This window comes from Cervus canadensis, chromosome 16 (genome assembly GCF_019320065.1).
Source record: "Cervus canadensis isolate Bull #8, Minnesota chromosome 16, ASM1932006v1, whole genome shotgun sequence".
NCBI lineage: Eukaryota > Metazoa > Chordata > Mammalia > Artiodactyla > Cervidae > Cervus > Cervus canadensis.
In genome coordinates, this window is record NC_057401.1 from 37719149 (window position 1) to 37727960 (window position 8812).

General features: G+C 45.4%; 1 long non-coding RNA gene across 1 annotated transcript; it reads right to left on the bottom strand.

Moving 5' to 3' along the window:
* Nucleotides 1–2159: 2159 nt before the first annotated feature.
* LOC122454383 lies at nucleotides 2160–5805 on the bottom strand. The gene is made up of 3 exons (XR_006273372.1): nucleotides 5762–5805; nucleotides 4079–4139; nucleotides 2160–2215 (listed from the first exon to the last, which is right to left on the bottom strand). It is a non-coding gene; the product is annotated as an uncharacterized LOC122454383 (long non-coding RNA).
* Nucleotides 5806–8812: the final 3007 nt, after the last annotated feature.

Here is an 8812-nt window from a genome sequence, read left to right on the forward strand (position 1 = left end):
AGGAAGACAAATACACCATTTTGGGTGGCTAAGCAGCTTTTACTACCTGTTTCCTTGTTGCAGAATGTTGGGGGGCCAAGGTCTGCTTACCTTTCAAATCATCACAGTCTCTTCTTAGTCCAGGCTACAGCCTAGGGACTATAGCTTTAAGACTTCACTGATATGCTAAAAAGCCTTTGTGTGTTTTTGTTGTGGGTTTTGGAATGCACAGTGTTTTCTCTATTTCATTCTATTCCATCCCACCTGCCAAAAGTCACACCCATAATTCTTTCAAGCTATGTTTCCCTCTTCAGGTATTTGTTGTTCCATTGCTCAGCCGTGTCCAACTCTTTGCAACCCCATGGACTGCAGCATATCAGGCTTCTCTGTCCTTCATCATCTCCCAGAGCTTGCTCAAACTCATGTCCATTGAGTCGGTGATGCCATCCAACCATCTTGCCCTCTGTCATCACCTTCTCCTCCTGCCTTCAATCTTTCCCAGCATCAGGGTCTTTTCTAATGAGTCGGCTCTCAAATTCTAATGAGTTTGGCTCAGGTAGCCAAAGTATTGGAATTTCAGTTTCAGCATCAGTCTTTCCAATGAATATTCAGGATTGATTTCCTTTAGGATTGACTGGTTTGATCTCCTTGCAGTCCAAGGGACTCTCAAGAGTCTTCTCCAACACCACAGTTCAAAAGCATCAGTTCTTTGGGGCTTAGCCTTCTTAATGGTCAAACTCTCACGTCCATACATGACTATTGGAAAAACCATAGCTTGGACTATAAGAATTTTTGTTGGCAAAGTAATATATATGTTATACATATGTTAACTTGTCAGCTATAATTACTGCTAATTTGGGCTTTCCTGGGCTGTTGTGGGAACATGCCCATAAGCTTTCCAGGAGCCCTTTTGTTTAGCAGTGTGAACTGTTTAGGTGGGCATCCTGCTTGAAGGCAGAGGGAAGTTTCTATTAAGTTTATTAAGTTTCTTATTAAGTCTATTAAGTTTCCTGTCTAGTTTCTGTTAAGGATGAAGTCCTCAGGAAGGAGTTGCCTGGAGCCTGTCAAGGGGATGCGTTCCTTTCGCTACTCTGCTCCCCTGCCATCAGTATAGACACAGAATCACAGCAATCATTTAGAGCTCCTTGAGAAGCCCAGGGAGGGTCTTGGTACATCAACAACATTCACCATCACCCTTTGTCATCAGATGAAACCTCCCAACCAGATCCTGCCTTTTCCTTCACTCGTTCTAGGCTCTCACTTGCATTCCAAAAGCCTTGCCAACTGACCTGGGAACCAAAGCCTGTGGGAGACCCCTGGAAGAACACACCTGTCACTAAGTACATGCCTCAGCTACTTCTGACACCTGGGAAACAACCACAAAAACTAAAGCAAGTGTGTGAATCCAGGCAAGTGAGAGAAGCTGTATCAGACCATCTCATGCTGGGAGTTCCTGAGTTCTCTGGGTCAAGGAGCCCCAGCAATTGTCTGTTGCTATGCTAATCTGCCCAGTGTCTGCAACATACTTACCAAAAGCATGGTTTTCAATGGCAGTCAAGGCTGGCAGGCAGTCACTATATCTGAAAACTCTCTTCTGCTGGGAATGGCAAATACCTCCACAAATCACTTAATGCTGATCTCTACACTAAATCTATCAATGATATTTCTATCATGAAGAACAGTTAAAAATACAGGGTTAATTCTGAAGATTTGGCTTAACTCTTTCTAAGTACCATATCTATGATCTGGGTAGTTACTACTTGGTGAATGCAAATGTATACCTATCTCTTTAAGGTGATTTAGGCTTTGGTTCCTAAACCAGGCATGTTACCAAAAGGTATGCGTTGGGGAGAAGTCTGGCTGCTCGCCTCTCAAAAGCCAGTAAACAGGCCAGGTTGTGGAAAGGAAAGTTTGCTTTATTTCAGATGTCGGCAACTGGGGAGGAGGGTGGTGTACATCTCCTCCAAAGGCCGACTTCCCTCCACACCTGAAAAGCAGGGGGTGAAAGTTTTTATAGACAAAGTGTGTGCGTAGGGGGGTTACATGCAGAAACAGTACACTCATCTTCCAATTATCATCAGTAGTCTGACTAGCATCATCTTGGTCGTTTTAGGTACAGTAGTTAATCTTCAGTTCCAGGGTGCACTTGTTCCCATTCCTTTGCTGTCAATTCTCTGAACTGTGGCAGCTCAAGTCCTGAGTACAGTCTGGGTCATCATGTCATAAACTTCTCCACCTGGGGGTTTAGTTCACAGGATATGGCTCAGAATATTATCTACAGCCCTTGAGAAAGAACTAAAGGTCCTCAACTATGCTTAATGATTACACTATTATTATTTAGTCTCCTTAGACTGTTTTCCTTTGTTCCACCATTTCTCACTTCTCTGATTAAACTTATTCTTCGATTAAAGTTTTTTTACAGGCCAAAAGCAGGCAGAAGACACGGTGGGGGTTGGGAGATGGCAAGGACTATATAGTCTGCTCCATTTCAGGCAGAATAACATTTTAAAATTATACATTATCAGACACAGTGACAGGAGCTTCTGATTTTGTAGTCTTTGGTGGTGCCTAGAATCATGTGTTTTAAAAAGGTCTTAGGATGACTTTCCTGGCGGTCCAATGGCTAAGACTCCCACAAGCCACAACTAAGACCCAGAGCAGCCAAATAAGTAAATGAATAAATATTTTTTTTAAAAAATAAATAAAACCTTTTAGGATATTGTAAATCAGCTATACCCCAATAAAAAAATTTTTTTTAACTCACAAAGAAGAAATCAGATGAGTTTCAATAAATAACTGGAACCTTGTAAGAAAAAAAAAGCTCTTAGGCGTAATAGTTATGTACAGTTAGTTGCTGTAAGAAAGAATCCCTGTATTTCAGTGGCTTTGTGGTAGCTCAGCTGGTAAAGAATCTGCCTGCAAGGCAGGAGACCCTGGTTTGATTCCCAGGTCAGGAAGTACTCCTGGTGAAGGGATAGGCCACCCACTCCAGTATTCCTGAACTTCACTGATGGCTAAGACAGTAAAGAATCTGCCTGTAATGTGAGAGATCTGGGTTCGATCCCTGAGTCTGGAAGATCCCTTGGAGCAGGGCATGGCAACCCACTCCAATTCACAATCTAGAAAGAAGACTATATTTCAATGTAAACATGAATGAATTTAACTTTGCACTTTCCAAACAAAAATAATCTACTTTGTGGTTTTAGATTTTAAGCACAAATTGAAAACTCCAGCAGTCATGGGCAGAGTAACTCAAACTGTGTTTTCTTCTTTACAAACATTACGTTGTCATGGTCTATTTTGAATTAGTATTTAAACGCAGGCATCTGTCATACTCCAGGGTTTTGGAGAAATAAGCTGTATCCTAAGATAGTTTCATCAGTTCTAAACTGTGAAAAATTTATTCTTGAAAAGAACATGTGTAGCTGAGTCTACATGTCTTGGGTCTGACCACAAACTGCAAGTTCTCTGAATTAACTTCTGTGTAGAATATAGTGTTTCTTAAAGGGCTGGGTATGAAAAGCATGTTCATTTAAAACTTCCATATGTATTATTAAAACTCAGCAATAATCACAGCAGTAGTTCAGAACTTACACCAACAAAAGAGTTCTTTTCTTTTCTCATTCAGACTTGCCAGGGAACAAGTCTGTGTACTAAGTTGCTTCAGTCATGTCTGACTCTTTGTGACCCCATGGATAGTAGCCCACCAGACTCCTCTCTACATGGGATTCTCCAGGCAAGAATACTAGAGTAGGTTGCCATTCCCTCCTCCAGGGGATCTTCCCAACCGAGGGATCAAACCTGCATCTCTACATCTCCTGCATTGGCAGGCAGGTTCTCTACCACTAGCACAACCTGGGAAGCCCAAGTGATATTGTAAAAGATCAGTTATAGGTGGATTTCATGACTGTGTTTAAATTCTGTCCAAGTAAAGCCTGCATTTTACAGCCTGGGCTGACTGCTTCTACTGCCCTGCTCTCGGTATACCAGCCCATCTTCTTCGCTTTCTATGCGCTTTCTCTACTTTGTAACTTCTGCTTCTCATGGTTTCGGCTTCCTCACAGCTTAGATGACACAAGATCCTTCCAGGTGGTCTCACCTTCCCACTTCAGCTCTTCTGTTTCCTTTTCCAATCTCCCAGAACGACCTAGTTCAAATTCCTGCAAGAGAAATCCTTATTTGGCCAATTCATCTTTTCCAGAGCAGACCATATCATGGGCTTTTGACTAGTCTGTGCATTGACACTATTGGGTCAGGGACTCTGTTTGGTCCCTTAAAGAGGGTGGGGCCACCTGATTCAAATCGTGGCTGCCTGGAAGGTGCCCGGGGCAATGCAGATTTGGGGGTTGGCATGTGCAACGCCAAGAAAGTTAAACACACACAGAAATACCGAAGGCAAGGTAAGCATTCTTTTAAGAATGGTGGAGGAGCACTGGATGAAGACTCAGGTGAATTAGGGGTTAAATCTCCTCTCTGCTAGGTCTGATATTTTCTCATCCTCAGTTTTAGGGTGTAACAGTGTTTTCTTTAGGAGGAACACACAAGTAATAGAATTCTCAGTTACAGAAATGGCTGAAACTAATAAGGGTTGACCCCTCACCCCTATAACAAGTCTAGCTGTGGGTGGCTGCTGGCACCAGTTCAGAGCCAGCTTCTCAGAGTCTCTTGGCTTTTCTCCTACACTTCTTGCATCATGTTGCACAATAGTTCTTGCAGCTACAGACATCCTGTCCCTTTCCAGGTAGAGAGGAAGAGAACGTGGTGATGGACTCACATTTGTGCCTCTTGTCAGGAAAAGCAAAAGGCTTCCCAGAATCCCCGCCAATGTTTCATTGGCCAGGAATGGTGCAGAGCCACCCGTGGCCGTGGCCGTGGTGGAGGCTAGGATGGGGGTGTTTGCCAGGGCTGGATGCATGGCCTCCCAGAACAGAACTCCGCTAGCAGCAGCAAGGAGGGAGAGTGGGTATGAGGAAGGGGTGGGGTGGGGTGCGATCACAAAGCAGTTAATTTGATCTAATTCCTTACAGGGTGGTTGCGAGTGTCAAGTATATGTGAAATATGCAATGGAGGCTTTTCAAAATGAATACTGGCAACTTCCCCACATGGTCATGCTACATTATATGCCTGATTTCTTAAAGACAGATCTCCACCCCCCCACCCCACACCCTTTATCACCTTACCTTGAGATCTGCCAAAGGAAACTGAATATGGCTTGACCTTACCCTCCAACCTTGTCTCTCCCCATCCTGCCTGGGGCTCACCTTGTTCTCATGACAGCACTGATTTCCCTCCAAGTGTTGTGAGTTCATCATGACTTTTCTCACCCCAGACCTTTGCTTTCGTATTTTTCTTCTTGTGGAACAGACTTCCTCCTTTCTGTTACCACTTCAGAGAAATCCACCCTGACTCCCAACCTCTGTGAAAACAAATCCCCCTTTTGTTCTTTCCAAGCACCAAGCAGACTCTATAGACTCTTCATTCCATTTATCTGTTTAATGGTGTAACATTTAAAGGAATGGGTGCTAGAGCCCAACTGACCTCAGCTAACCTCCTCCTAGCTGTGTGGTCCTGGGGCAGGTTCCTTTGTCTCTATTTTTCTCCTCTGTAAAATGGGGATATGGGATTGTGAGGTGGATTAAACGTATTAGGTGCTAAGAACAGTGGTCTCCGCATAAAGGGCACTCACTACATGAGCGTTAAAGAAATCAAAGAAATAACATGCATTTCCTCCACCCATCTGATACTCTCAAAAGACAGTGCCTAACTCTGTTCTTTCACTTACAGCAGCTGGCACAGGGCTGGGCCAAGTCACCGCTGATGTCATCCTCACGGCCATTTTATACCAAGCGGGTCTTAAGTATTTGTTGAATGAATAGTGTCAATGAATAACCAAGTGATGTTCGACATGGGGGAGAAGCTGAAAGTGGCTCAGTCGTGTCCAACTCTTTGGGATCCCATGGACTGCAGCCGGCCAGGTTCCTCTGTCCATGGAATTCTCCAGGCAAAAATACTGGAGTGGGTAGCCATTCCCTTCTCCAGAAAGAGCCGACAAGCGGAAGTCTCTGGCCGAGTGGGGAGCTGAAATCTGAACCCGCTGGTGGGATCTGTTAGAACCAAGTTCTCCGTGGCAAAGCGTGGGTCCCGCATGGCCCACCGCCCAGCACGTCCTCCTGTGCTTCCCAGCCGAGAGACGCAAGGATCGCCGCTTCCGGGTGGGCGGCCCGGTCTCAGCCACCCAGGAAATGGAAGCGAGCCTCTGCCTGCGTGAGGACCACGGCGCATGCGCCACGCCCTCGGGCCGCCGCAGCTCCGGTGGGGTTGGTGTCTCGCTCGCTGACCCGGCCACCCTGGGGACAGCTGCTTTCCCCAGCCAGCCTTGCGCTCTGGCCCCGGTCAGCCCTCCGGGCCGTTCTGACTCTCTCTGAAGAGGATTTTTTCCAAACCCCAAAGCGCGGCAGTTTTATGGGCCAGCTGCACTGCGTTCCCCTTTCAGAGGCAACCGAGGCTGTTAAATCACTGGAAAAGCCCGTCCAAGTTGCTCTGCGGGGACTCAGTCCGGCAACCGGCTGCTTTCCTCACTCTCCTCCAGCGCAGGGTCTCAGAGGAGCCGTTAGAAACCCAGCAAAGGAGACCTAGGTCACCCCGGCTGCCTTCCGGGGCCTGATACTCGCCCGCCTCTGAAGCCTTTGTTGAGCCCTGGCCATTTCCCGTGGCCTCTGGGCCCCCAGCGCAAAGGTCAACGCTCAGTCCCTGTCCTCCGTGCACCACTTGTTTTTCTGTTTCTGTTTGGTGTATGGTCTCAGGGCTTCTCCCTTTCCTGCTCCACCCCAGCTGGAAGCCTCTTTATTAGCAGTTTGTTTGCGAGCTCATGGTGGTCTGTGAACTTGTCTGAAATTTCCTGGAAGGGAAACAACTGCTGCAGCCAGAACGTGCGCCCCAGAGGAACATTCTGGCAGTCTCTCTTCAGACAATGCTCGTCCATGCTCTCTGGCCATCCGTCCTTCCTTCACCCCACACGCCACACACCTTGAGAACATGCCAGCCCTCCGTTAAAAGCCTTCCAGAGAGCCTGACAAGGGAGAGAAGGTTTCTTCCCCTAAAAAAGTGAAGCATGTGATGGTGCCTCTTATGTGACGGGTGTTGCCTTCCTTGAGGGTCCTTAAGGAGAAATTGAGGAATAATTCCAGGTCAGCCACTTAGAAGCTTTCTAAAACAATTTTACTGAAGTATAGTTGATTTACAATGTTGTGTTTAATTTCTGTTGTACAGCAAAGTGATTCAGTTATACAAATATACATTCTTTTTCATATTCTTCCCCATTATGATTTAATCATGAGTACATTTTTTTATCCTGAGTACATCATGAGACATGCTGGGCTGGATGAAGCACAAGCTGGAATCAAGATTGCTGGGGAAATATCAATAATTTCAGATATGCAGATGACACCACCCTTATGGCAGAAAGCAAAGAGGAGCTTGATGAAGATGAAAGAGGAGAGTGAAAATACTGACTTAAAACTCAACATTCAAAAAACTAAAATTATGGCATCCAGTCCCATCACTTCAAGGCAAATAGATGGGGAAACAATGGAAACAGTGACAGACATTATTTTCTTAGGCTTGAAAATCACTGCAGATGGTGACTGCAGCCATGAAATTAAAAGATGCTTGCTCCTTGGAAGAAAAGCTATGACCAACCTAGACAGCATATTAAAAAGCAGAGACATTACATTGCCAACAAATGTCTGTCTAGTCAAAGCTATTGTTTTTCCAGTAGTCATGTATGGATGTGAGAGGTGGACCATAAAGAAGGCTGAGCACCGAAGAATTGATGCTTTTGAACTGTGATTTGGAGAAGATTCTTGAGAGTCACTTGAACTGCAAGGAGATCAAACCAGTCAATTCTAAAGGAAATCAACCCTGAATATTCATTCTAGCTGAAGCTAGAATGAAGCTCCAATTATTTGGCCATCTGATACGAAGAGCCGACTCATTGGAGAAGACCCTGATGCTGGGAAAGATTGAAGGCAGAAGGGGAAGGGGCAACAGAAGACAAGATACTTGGATGGCATCACCGACTCAATGGACATGAGTTTGAGCAAGCTCCAGGAGATGGTGATGGACAAGAGAGCCTGGTGTGCTACTGTTCATGCGGTTGTAAAGAGTCGTACACTACTGAGCAACTGAACAGCAGCAGAGTCACTCAGTTATACAGATACACATTCTTTTTCACATTCTTTCCCATTATGATTTAGCACAGGTTACTGAATATACAGCTCCCTGTGCTATACAGTAGGACCTTGTTTTCATTCATCCTTTATATGATAGTTTGCATCTGCTAAGCCCAAACTTCCAATCCTTCCCTCCCCCATTCCCTCCCTCTTGGCAATCACAAGTCTGTTCTCTATGCCTGTGGGCATGTTTTTGTTTCATAGGTATGTTCACTTGTGTTGTATTTTAGATTCCACTTATTGGTTAAGATCAGTTCAGTTGCTCAGTTGTGTCCGACTCTTTGCGACCTCAGGGACTGCAGCACGCTGGGCCTCCCTATCCATCTCCAACTGCTGGAGTTTACTCAAACTCATGTCCATTGAATTGGTGATGCCATCCAGCCATCTCATCCTCTGTTATCCCCTTCTCCTCCTGCCTTCAATCTTTCCCAGAATCAGGGGCTTTTCAAATGAGTCAGTTCTTCACATCAGGTGGCCAAAGTATCGGAGTTTCAGCTTCAGCATCAGTCCTTCCAATGAATATTCAAGAGTGATTTCCTTTAGGATGAACTGGTTGGATCTCCTTGCAGTCCAAGGGACTCTCCAGAGTCTTCTCCAGCACC